Consider the following 12822-nt stretch of genomic DNA (forward strand, 5'->3'; position numbering starts at 1 on the left):
CTGTGCTGTAAGGAGGCTGTAGGAGGAGGCAGCGTGCAGTTCCCGGAGCCTGGGAGGTGGGCTCCCTCTAGCATCTGGACATGGCCTAGCATCCGGCTCTAATAACCGTCCAGTCAGTTTCCTCCCTTCTGCGCTGGGCTAAAATCAACCCCAAAGCCAAGCTTATTCTTGGTGGAGAAATGCTGTTACCACAGCCACCTGCCTGCCTGGTAAAGCTCCAGGGTTCTTCCAGAACGGCCTGGGAATGGCTAAAGCTCTTTCAGGACTAATCTTAACCAGGAAGCTTTCGCTCTCAAAAGAAGCAGGAGGAGACAGAAAGGGAAACTAATAGTGAGGTCACAGCCCAACAGTGCCTTTCCCACTGTAACCTACATAGATGTACTGATCACAAGGTGCGGGACATAGCTCCATGAGGTCGGAGGGGAGCGGGAGCTGCGGATGGCCACACAGCTGCATTCTAGAGTTTGCCACTGCTGGAGCACAGCAGGAGCTCAAGAAATATATTCTGAGAAAAAGGAAAGGCGATTTTGTTCTCAGTCTCTTAAGGATGGCAGTTTTTCTAAAATTTGTTTTGTTTTTCTTTTTGTTTTTTGAGACAAGGTCTCTCTGTGTAGCCTTGGCTGTCTTGGACTCACTCTGTAGACCAGGCTGGCCTCGAACTCACAGCCATCTGCCTGCCTCTGCCTCCTGAGTGCTGGGATTAAAGGCGTGTGTCATCATGCCCAGCTTTTTGTTTTTGTTTTTTGTTTTTTTAAATTTGTATCTGTTACTATTTTCAAAGCTTTAGTGCTGAAACTTGAGTTGTTGCTTTTTTAAAATAGTTCTTAAAAAAGTTGTTCATTATATTTCTTTTTTACATATACACTTATATCATTGCAGTTCTAACGGTCTTCCAACTTGTGAAAAGGAATGGGAGTCAGCCACAACAAGATGAACGAGTAAGTGATCAGCTCTTACTGCTCAGGAGTGTCAAGTCCAAAGGAAACTCCAGGCCTCCAAACTCCAAAAAGTAGTCCAGCTGCCCAGAAACGGGCTCAGGCTGGACTGTGGGAGGACTTCTGGAGACGAGACAAGAGCCAACGTTCCTCAGAACTAACTCGTGAAGCAGGCTCCCTCAACCAAAAGAAGTCGCTTCCCTTCTTACTGTCTCACAGGCTTCCCTCCCACTGGGTGCTCATTCAGTCTCTCTCTCTCTCTCTCTCTCTCTCTCTCAATGTATGAGTATTCTGTCTGCATGTGCACCTGTGAGCCACCATGTGGTTGCTGGGAATTGAACTTTGGACCTCTGGAAGAGCAGCCAGTCTCTTAACCTCTGAGCCATCTCTCCAGCCCTCTCTCTCTCTCTCTCTCTCTCTCTCTCTCTCTCTCTCTCTCTCTCTCTCTCTCTCTCTCTCATCTACAATGTAAACCTTTACCATAACCACACCACTGAGTGGTCATGTGGTCAGTTTATCCATGGAGCTACTTCTGACTGCTGGTGGAGAAAGAACATTCTTTTCTGAGGATGCTCCACAGCTAGCCCCAGACCCATCCCACACAGGCAGCACTTAATTGAGTTAACTGGGTTATCCAAATAAACAACAACAACAACAACAACAACAAGGCATTAAGTTGGGAAGGGAGGCATATTGGAGTGAAAACATGGGAAGTTAAAAGGCAGAAATAGGAAGAAAATATGATGATTTTATTGTATACATGTATGAAATTCTCAAAAATAAATTTCAAAATATTAAAAAAAAAAAAAAAAAAAAAGAATGAGTGACCAGGAGCCAATTCTTGCTTGATAAAATTGTCTTCCTTGATAAAATGTTTTAACTACAAAAGAGATCATAATTAATCACAAACCAATTGCTATAAAGACCGAGTTGGGCTTACAAGCACAACCCCATCTACTAATACTTATTTGGTCCTGCTGTGTGTTTAGCACTATGTGTACTCTGGGGATAAACAATGATTACTGCACGATCTGCCTCATGACACAGGCGCTCACATCCAACAGGACAGGCGATGAGGTCGTTAGCGCTGCGCACCGAGGTTGGAGCGCATGTCCACTGCAAGCGCGTAGCATGGGTGCACCTAGAAACCACGCTGTAAAGGCGGCAGCCTTTGGAGGCCGACTGTGAGGTTCCCATTGCCCAGATGAACTCAGAGCTGAAGGCAGCCCGGAGCCCTCCTACAGCCACCGATCAAAACTCAGACTCAAACTAACACAAGGTGGGGGCTCAGTCTCCCTGCTTACAGGTCAGGCAAAGGCCTCCCCTGGCCCCGCTGCTCCAAATGCCAAGGAGCCAGTGGAGGAACAGGAAGTGGCCTGGGCTTCGTCATCAGGCGCTTAGGCTTAACCAACTCCATCACCAGCCACACCCTAACAGAGGTCAGTTTCAGGTATGTGAGAGCCACAGAGAGACTGTCCCTCACTCTGCCCAATGGTTCTGCCTCCAAAGTCCCTGGCCCTGATGTCCCTGCTTCCCCTGCCTCCCCTCCCCCACCTCGCCTCCATATTCCCCAACTCCTGCCAGAGTAGCTGTCCACCAGCCCCGTCACTGTCTTTCCCCAGCCCTGAGTGTGACTGCTGCTGTCACCTTCCCTGCTGGATTCTAGGCAGCCTTCGAGGTCTCTTTTCTTCTGAGTGGCCCTTCCTGATCAATTCAGGCCTCTCTGACTCCTGGAGGCTTCCCAATTCCTATTTGCTTTTCACAACTGACTCAAGAACTTCATCTTTCAGAAGGATATGAACCAAAGCCCAGCTGCTTCTCCTGCCTCCAGCCCAGTGTCCAATCCGGTGGCAAATACCTGTACCAGACAGATCCTTGCATCATCGTTAGTGTTTGCATTTATGGAATTCTTAGGCACTTAACACTTTAGGTGGCCAGTGAGAGAGCTCAGTGGGAAAGGCTCTGACCACTGGAGGCTGACTACCTGAGTCCAAAACCTAGGACATCCACAGAAGAAGAGAACTGACTGACACACGTTGTCTCTCTCTCTCTCTCTCTCTCTCTCTCTCTCTCTCTCTCTCTCTCTCTCTCTCTCTCACACACACACACACACACACACATACACACAGACACACACACGTGAGACACACACACACACACACACACACACACACACACACACACACACACACACACACACACACGGTGGTTCACTGGTAAAGGCACTTGCTGCCAAGCCTGATAACCTGAGTTTAAGTCCCTAGACCCCACATGGTGGAAGAAAAGAACCAATCCCTTTGCTTCTTTCCCTGACATGCACATGCACAATGGTCTCCAAGTTGCTTTATACTTTACGTAACATGTCCACAGCAAGGATGGACATACCACCACATCCATACATAGCTCCCAGGGCCCTCAGCACCCTCTACAGAGAGGACCCTGGAGCCCATGCCATATGCCTACCTACTCAGACACATAGCAGGCACTGCAAGCTGATGACTGTGAACTAGAATGTCCCCAAGACAAATTTTATTTGAATTCCAGTGACGTTAAAAAAATCCAGTGGAATTTTAAAAGCCAAAAATTTCATATACATGTTTTGTTGTTGTTGTTTGAAGTATCCAGTTCACCTTGGAAAAGCAAATACTGCAAGGCTGGGAAGTAGACCCCACCTTTCGGCTCACTGTGGTCACTGTGGTCGCCACCACATCCTCTGTTCTCAGGGCTGACCTAGGAGCCCATCCGCCATCACTGTACACTCCCAGTTTTTTCACACTAACTTCTTTATATCCATAGCTCAGCCAGAATGCGGAAAACAAAAGACTAAGCCATGGTGTAAGTGTTTAAGAAACAAACTGGAGTGCACAGACACACACGAGCTCGGCCTACTCAAGGAGCCCTGCCCTCTGAGCTTGTGACACAGGCTGTCACCTACAAAGCTCACAATGAAGTCTTTGAAAATAATCTAATCATGTTTTAATTAAGTTTACAATTCTGTACTGGGCCAACTTCATAGCTGTCCTTGGCCGTGAGCCTGGACCTCGGGCTGGGCGCACCTGCCGGGCGCGGAGTCCACTGGCAGCTAGAGGCTTGCCTAGGAAATACGTTTCGAAGAATCTTGCATGAGAGTAAGAACCAAAGGAAAATGGCAAAATTTGGCTAGAAATTTCCTTCTTATCAAACAAACAAATAAACAACTTACACACATCTTCTTTCCTATCTTGGAAGAGCCCTTCAGTGGCCAATGGGACTTGTCCCTTCACCCCCCTGCCTGGGCTGCGGCACAGCTAGAGCCAGGCCACCGTGCTCTTCCCCACCACGGAGCACCCAGCAAATCGCCACCACCATCATCCCTAAAGAACCCAAGAAGAGGTTGTGGTGAATGCCATTCCGCTGGTAAACACCAGAAGTGACCTCAGACAGCAGGCAGGGACTCTGGGGACAGAAAAGCATGTCTGAGACCAGGTGCTCCCTGGGTAAGACCACGCACTGAGTACAGCACTTAGGCCCCCGGCCCGAGCGGAGCCATTCACAGCTTGGTCCCAGAGCCAGAAAGGCACGGAAAAGCTGCCACTGTCTAGTGTGCACTCAGGAAGAATCTTAAAAGACTCTTACTGAGTGAGGAGATCTGAAAGATGCTGTCCCCAGCAGTGACTATGAAACCAGCATGTCGCCTCATTTCACTCATTCTCTCCATAAATACCTGAAAGGCCACCCATTTTCCAACCCTGAGCAGCGAGTCATGGAGAGGAGGAGCGTGGGACGGCCCAAGCCTTGTACCCCAGCAAAGGCAGACGACAGGAAAGCTTTTCAGAGTTTCACAAACGATAACTTACCTTAGTCAAGAGCAGCAAATTCCCCATTTATTAAGTCAATTGGAGAGACTCGATTTCTTAGTAGGGTAACCCCAGCTTTCCAGAAATCACAATAATAGTCAGAGTTTAGAGGGCCAGAGAGATGGCCCAGTGGGTAAACACACTCCTGCAAGCAGTTCTCTGGCACCCACACCCAGCCTGGCATAGCAAGCCTGCACACACACACACACACACACACACACACACACACACACACACACATGCACACACGCACGCATACACACACACTTTCAAATGTAATTTATTTTTTTTTAAGACAGAAGCATTTAGGGCTGAAATCTACTCAGATTGACCTTATGCACTCTCTGCTCTGTAGCCGAGGAAGCAGCCTGGGAGTGCTGGGGGTCACAGCACCTACTGAACCGCGGTAACAGGAGTTCCTGAAAACAGGGCTGGAGGGAAGCCCATCCTACTCTGTTTTTAATTAATTTCCTGCCTTAAACAAAATCCGTCTTCCAGTGACTCATTTCCACCACCTGGCAGGAGAAGGACACTTCAGAAGTGGGAAGGCCTGCGTCCACTCTCACGACTTCATAAAAGCTGGAGGAAGGTAGCTCTGGTTTGCGCCCCCCCCCCCGTGGGTGCACACAGCAGAGAAGCTGCATGAGGGCAGAGGGACACCCAGAGCCGCCGAGAGCGGCCGGCCAGAGGCAGCAAGAGGCAGGGGGATGGCCAGATGCACGCCTACTGATGTGCTGACCTCCAGGCGGCTAACCTTAAGACAGTAAAGAAATAAAACTCTGGTGTTTGAAGTCGTTGGATTTGTGGCCCTTTCTTCTGGCAGCACAGATGATGAAAGGGCTACGGATCCCATGAGTCCGGGGTGGAAAAGCTAACACTAACACTAAAACAGAGTCCAAAACAAGCAAGATTAAATAGTCTTACATTATTTAACTGGTCAGAGCCCACTCAAAAATATCATGTCCACTTCAGGATCCACACCTATCAGCCAGATGGAAAAGCTGGATCAACAGTCAGGCCAGGGCTATGAAGGCCTCAAACAGATCCCCGTCTCTGAAAGGGCTGGGAATTTCGGCTGCCTGGGTAGACAAATGGCTACTGCGCTGGCTAGTTTTCTGGTCAGCCTGACACAAGATGGAGTCATCTGAAAGAGAGGAACCCCAACTCCATAAGCTCGGGTGGCAGGCAAACCCACAGGGCATTTTTCAAATTAGTGGCTAATATGGGAGAACCCAGGCCATTGTGGGTGGGGCCACCCTGGGTTTGTGGCCCTGGGTTCTATAATAAAGCAGGCTGAGCAAGCCATGGGGAGTAAGCCATAAGCAGCACACCTCCACAGCCTCGCATCAGCTCCTGCCTCCAGGTTCCTGCCCTGTGTGAGTCCCTGTCCCAACCTCCTTCGATGATGAACAGTGACAGGGACATGGAAACCAAATAAACGCTTCCTCCTCAAAGTGCTTTTGGTCTGGTGTTGGGTCACAGCAGTAGTCACTTTAACTAAGACGGCTATTATCTTCCATGCTGGAAGGACTGTCAAGAAGTAGAGCTGACAGGTGACATTCTTGTTACAGTACAACTAAACAAATTAAAAAAAAAAAGAAAGAAAGAAATGTTCTGTGGTTTGAGTGGGGACAGTGGATAGTCTGGTGGTTGAGCAACCATAAAGCCCTGGATTTGGGTTGTCAGCTCTAGAAACAGGGAGGGTAAAAATAAAAACAAAAGGGACTAGGAATAATCTGTTTTGTTCCCTAGGGTTCAAGACTGTTGAAATATGGTATGTGGATGGGATGACAGGGGGACGGACACATTCTTCAAGGAACGGAGTGTCACTAATGTCAGAATGGCTTCTGACCATCACTGGCTAGATGCCCGTATTGTTGTACCAACTATGTTAGTAATGAAGGAACAGAGGCCCTGGTCCTGCCGTGGGCTGAGGTGGCCACTTTCTACTCCCTGCTCTGGGAACCTTTGGGTCTGTGAGGGCCCATTCCTCATGGATTTTCTTCCTGCTTCCTGGAATGGTAGGATGCGGCAAACAAGCTCTTTGACGCCTTTTTGCTTCTTCCATGTGGGTGCCTGTGGGGGGCTAATGTGGGGAGTCAGCCCTCTGCACTCCCCTTCCCAAACTAGAGTAACAGGAGCCACCACACCCACCTGCGAAGCCTCTTTCTTTCTTCCAAGACAGGGCCTCTCTGTGTAGCCTTGGCTGCTCTGGAGTCACTCTGTAGACCAGGCTGGCCTCGAACTCACAGCGATCTGCCTGCCTCTGCCTCCCGAGTGCTGAGATTAAGGGCATGCCCTGGGCTCAGGAAACCTCTTTCACAAGGGCAGCAAGTCGTCAGTGCAGGCTCCGCCCTTCTGCCCTCTCCTCTCCATTTGCAGCCTTCGTATTTCAGTGTCCAGTACCTACCTACAGGCCACAGGGAGGATTTGTACCGGCCACCATTTCCTGCAGTCTGACCATTGCACCATCTCTAGTGGCCACTGTGAGGTCTTATCATTTTAGGAATGACCCACAAGAGGGGAGAAATCATTTGCTCAAGGCCACACTCTGCAGGGCTCCAAGCTCAGCACCTTACTGATGCCCTCTGCACCCTACTGCGAGGTTTTCGCACTCAAGGCACATATAGCTACCAAGTGGTAGGTCCTCTGGAATGCATCCTGCTGTGTGTGGCCCTCTAAGGGAATGTGTTAGCACATAGGTGGCTGCCTCTAGGTTGCTTAGCAACCTATGACATCGCCTGCCGTTGTCAGGTGTGTGCCAGACTATAAAAGGACCAACCTGCTACCTTGCCTACCTCTCTCTTACCTCCCTCTTATGGGCACCCCTTTCCCCCCTCTCACCTCATGGCCCATCAGGCCCTATCTCTTCTCCTCTTCCCTTCCCAAATAAATCTCTCCATACCAGATTGGTTGGGTCTCACTCTGGTTATTTTTTATGATAACAGAATGTTTTCTAGATTCTTCTTCTCTTGGAGCTATAGAGAGTGATCAGCAACCAAGAGCACTTGCTATTCTTCCAGAGGATCTGGGTTCGGTTTCCAGCATCTGCACAGAGGCTAACAATTGTCTATTACTTAAGCCAATGCAACTCTCTTGGCCTTTTGAGCAGCAGACACGCATGTGGAGCACATACACATATGTAGGCAAAACATTCATTTACATTTTTTTAAAAAAGGAAAATAAATCTAAATATTTATTTAGTGGCCTTTACCCTAGAATTACCTCCATATTGTTGGGCCAGAGAAGCTCCTGGCAAGGAAGTGGCATCTCTCTAGAACCCAGGAAACAGCCCGAAGCCTTGCAAGTAGGAGCAGCGTGGTAGTGAGGAAACCAAGAGGCAGCACTGGCCACTTCAGCTCAGTGCCCCACCCTGACCTTCCTTCTGTCAGCTGCAGGCTGTGCCGCAGAGAATCCACACACAGACCTGAAGCAGTGGTGCCCAGCCTTCCTAACGCTGGGACCCTTTAATACAGTTCCTCGTCTTGTGGTGACCCCCAACCATAAAGTTATTTTTGTTAGCTGGGCGTGGTGGTGCACGCCTTTAACTCAGCACTCAGGGAGGCAGAGGCAGGCCGATCCATGTGAGTTCAAGGCCAGCCTGTTCTACAAAGTGAGTCCAGACAGATAAGGCTACACAGAGGAACACTGTCTTGAAAAAACAAAAACAAAAAAGTGTTTTTGTTGCTACTTTATAACTGTAATCTTGCTACTGTTTTGAATTGTAACTGTTTTCCAATGGTCTTAGGTGGCCTGTTAAACAATTGTTCAATAACAGCCCCACCCCCATCCCCCACCCCCAAGCCCACAGGAGTAGCTACCCACAGGTTGAGAACCACGGATAAGAGGGCTCAAGGTGACCAGAGCCCAGGGGACCTCCTGGGAAACTAAACCCCTGGATCTCTGTTTGTCCGGATGGAGAAGGTAGAGCACCCAGCCACATCCCAATGGGCGGAGCGTCCAGGAGTGGCCTCTGCAGTTGTTCTGCCCACACGGCCCCTCTAGTGACCAGGTTACTCAGCACCCTTCAGCCTCCCTGTCCAGGACCCCCTGGCTGGCGAAGAAGAAGAAGAGGAAGAAGGAGGAGGAGGAGGAAGAGGAGGAGGAGGAGGAGAAGGAGGAGGAGAAGAAGGAGAAGAAGAAGGAGAAGAAGGAGAAGAAGGAGAAGAAGGAGAAGAAAAGAAAACAAGGGACTTCTAGCAATAGAATTAACAGTCAGGGACTCCACCAGGAACCTGACAGACAGTGCTTCTCCTCGGCCCAGCATCCACACAGGACCAGGGAAGGAGGACCCCAGTCTATCTCAGACCTGAGGAAACGGATTCCAGATACCCATGCAGGGAGAGGCTCCCTGCTCATCTTACCTTTCAGAGGAGGGCGGGATGGATGACGTTGGAAACCTCCTGCCTAAACAGTTTCCAGTTTTCTTTCTGAGTTGTGCCCATTCAGCAGGAAGAAGGGGCCTGACCCACAGGGTCCCCTAAGTCGCCAGAGTTTCCACTGTATACACCATGAGCACACAGGCAGCGCCCTGAGAGAACTTTCTACCTTGACTAATTTCTTTTTCTTCTTTTTCCTTCTGGTTTGTTTGTTTTGTTAGAAACAGGGCTTCTCTGTGTGGCCTTGGCTGTCCTGGACTTGCTTTGTTTCTTTTCTTTTTGATTTTCAAGTCATTAACTGAGGCGGGAGAGAGGAGGGGGTCAGAGGCAGGTGTTCATCAGTGGACAGAGAAAGCCTGAAGCCAGAAGTGCGCTCAAACTCCAGTTCCACCCAGCAGTGTGTATACATTATAGAAAACTTCTCTGTGATGCCTGGCAGCAAGGGGAACCAGTTTTCCTGTGGTGGCCTACCGCCCCACGCTAAGGAAATCCTGCAGAGTCTACACGTCCCCAAAAGAGGGCCGACCATATGGATAGACCAGACTTCTCCCACAGGCAGCCAGAACTGGAGAGTCATGGTAAACATAGACACCTAAAAGACAGGCATCCGGAGCAATAACCCTAGTGAGCACATCCCAGTCTTTTTTTGTTTGGTTGGTTTTCGAGACAGGGTTTCTCTGTGTAGCCTTGGCTATCCTGTACTCACTTTGTAGACCAAGCTGGCCTCAAACTCATAGCAATCTGCCTGCCTCTGCCTTCCAAGTGCTGGGATTAAAAGTGTGCGCCACCATGCCCAGCTGGAAAGTTGCCCTTGGCCTGTCTCTCTCTGGATTTATTTATGTATACAGTGCTCTACCTGCATGTACACCTGCAGGTCAGAAGAGGGCACCAGATCTCATTATAGATGGTTATGAGCCATCATGAGGTTGCTGAGAATTGAACTCAGGACCTTCGGAAGAGCAGCCAGTGCTCTTAACCTCTGAGACATCTCTCCAGCCCCCCCCCCACTTCTTTTATTTTAAAGAGTTATTTTCTTGTTTTTAATCATATGTATGGCTATGTGTCTGCATGTGGGTTATGCACCTGAGTACAGGGATCCATAGAAGCCAAAAGAGGGTGGTAAGTAGGCCTCCCTAGAACAGGAATTACAGTTAACTGTGGGGCTGACAACTGTACCTAGGTCCTGTAAAACGCTGAGCGGCAAAGGTTAGAGGTGAACGGCGGAGCTGTACAGAGGGATAGATCACACCACGCCCAGATCCACTTAAGAGGTTTAACAGGGAGATACAGGAACCGTCTCTGGAGACACTCGTGGAGGGGGAGGGGGAAGGGAGGGAGAGAGAGAAAGAGAGAGAGGGGGGGGGGAGAGAGAGGAGAGGAGAGAGATAGAGAAGTAGAGAGAGAGGTAAAAAGAGAGAGCCACCTGGAGGGTCTGCTCTTTTATATGACCCTGGGCAGGGCCACGGCCCCGTGGCAGGTAAGCAGTGACATCACAGGTAGGCGGACTGTAACAGAATCCTAACAGGTCCTTTTAACCACTCAGCCATCTTCCTGGCCCCGTATAATATTCTATCTCACCCTCTACTCCAGGAATCTCCCACCTGAATGTAACCCTAGGGGGCAGGTACTGCTCTGTTCAGTTCATGAGGGAGACTGAGGATCAGAACCACTAAGAGATTTGTAGAAGATCACACAGCTAGAAAGGGCTGGAGGCAACGTTCAGCCAAACCCTCTGATTTGGGAGGAGAGCAAACACTGGGCTGTTCTCCATCAGGCAGTAGGGCAAGGGCTGAGGATGTGGCTCAGTTTGCAGAGTGCCTGCCCATCATGCACAGGGTCCTGGGCTCCATCCCTGGCATGTCTTGTACGTTTGGCACCTGCCCCATAATCCTAAACTCAGGAGGTCAAAGCAGGAGGAGCAAGAACTCAAAGTCATACTCAGTGACACACCAAACTTGAGGCTTACCTGAGTTACATGAGATCCTGTTCCCACCAAAGGAAAATGACAACTAGGCAAAAAGCAGTTATTTATGCTGTTGTCCAGGCAAGAAGGAAGAAGTTGCTCTTACTAGATTCTCCACCCTCTGGAAACCAGCCCCTGCCTCTCCTTTCCCCAAGGAAGGCCCAGCAGTCTGGGCTGCATGCAGATAAGGGTCATTCACTAGCAAGGACTCGTGACTTTGAAGAAGAGTGTGTAAAGAAGTGAGTGCATCCTTCCTCGCGCCTCCCACTCTGTAGGCAGCTGCACATCACTGCCTCTGACTCACACCTTGAAATCAAGTCTTTCCCACTCCAGGTTCCGGTCCCCCGTGTCAGACTGTGTGGGCAGGGAGGGACACCGAGCATGCTTGGTGAACGGCTTTCTCTGCTGAGTGATGGTATCCGAGGCATGTAAATGCCTCCCTGTGATTCCTCAAGTGTCTGTTAATCAGTGAACCAAGAACAGAGGACTCCAGGGAAAATCTGCCGCTGCAGAAGCAAAGCCAATTGAGAGCAACATCCTGGCTGGTGCACAGGGCAGGTGGCCATGGTGAGCACAGTCACTGAAGGAGTTGGGCACAGATAGGGGCAAAAGTCTGTTTTTCCCCAGGCTTACCTGGGGCTTAGCTGAGCCAAGAAGAGAACTTACCAAAACTGTCTAAGGGAGAAATGTGGATCGATGCAACAGCACACAGCTAAGGCCCAGGAGTCTGAGATCAGTCTGAGCAATATTACAGGATTCATTTCAAAATCAGGTAGATGTGGCTGAAGGCTGCTAGGACATTTGCTACGCAGGCAAGAGGTTCAGGGTTCTAGTCCCAGGGTCCATGTACAAAGCTAGGTGTGGCAGTGCTCGTGTAATCCCAGTGTCAGGGAAGGGACAGCAAGGGCACCTCATTGGCCATCGGCCTGGGCTAAGCAATCACCTCGGGTACCAGAGTGAAAGCCTGCCTCAAAACACAAAGTGGACAGTATCTGAGGCCTGACACCTGAGGTTGTCCTGTAGCCTGCCCTCGCCCCAACATGCACACACGCAGACACACACACACACACACACACACACACACACACACACACACACACACACATACATGGTGGTTGTGGGGGGGCACAGAGGTGAGAAAGAATTAAATCAAAAGAGAAAGATATTTGCTCTTAACTAGACTCAGTTTCCCTTTCACTGTGAAAGTCACCTCATGACTCAGAGACACACACCAAGCTCTGGCCATTTCTTCTTCCACCACAGTCAGCCAGAAACCCCAAAGCCAGCCGGGGCTGCTGCAATCGCTGACGCTGCGTGGTGGCTGCAGAACCCGCACTGCTGAGGGATGTCGGAGGCCTGCTGGCAGCACTAAGAGGCACCATGCAGTATCTCCTCACTGCTCTGAGTGAGCCAGGCAAGACTTGTGAGTGTGTGCAAGGGATGGGGCCTCCGTCCTCAAGACCAGGAAAGGCTGCTGGCTGCTAACCACCTTCTGTGAGTTCTCGTGAGCACCTTGCGTGAGCTGCTTTTGCTTCAGAAACACAGAGCAATTAGAATGGGATTCAGACTTCATGACTGCAACTATGGCTGTTGCGGAAGGCCCGCCCTCACAGGCACACATGTGGCTCAAATGTGAATTTAAAAGGCGATTAAGGAAATATGTAGTTTTGTACTGAAGGCCTCTCAGGGGGTGAGGAAAATGGCAAATG

At 49.9% G+C, this 12822-nt stretch overlaps 1 protein-coding gene across 8 annotated transcripts in view; it reads right to left on the reverse strand.

The window, feature by feature from the left end:
- The window catches only part of PLEKHA7 (pleckstrin homology domain containing A7), a 203595-nt gene that overhangs the window by 87286 nt on the left and 103487 nt on the right, over nucleotides 1-12822 (reverse strand). The window lies entirely within an intron of this gene.

Source organism: Acomys minous, assembly GCF_964271855.1.
Source record: "Acomys minous genome assembly, chromosome: 2".
Classification (NCBI taxonomy): domain Eukaryota; kingdom Metazoa; phylum Chordata; class Mammalia; order Rodentia; family Muridae; genus Acomys; species Acomys minous.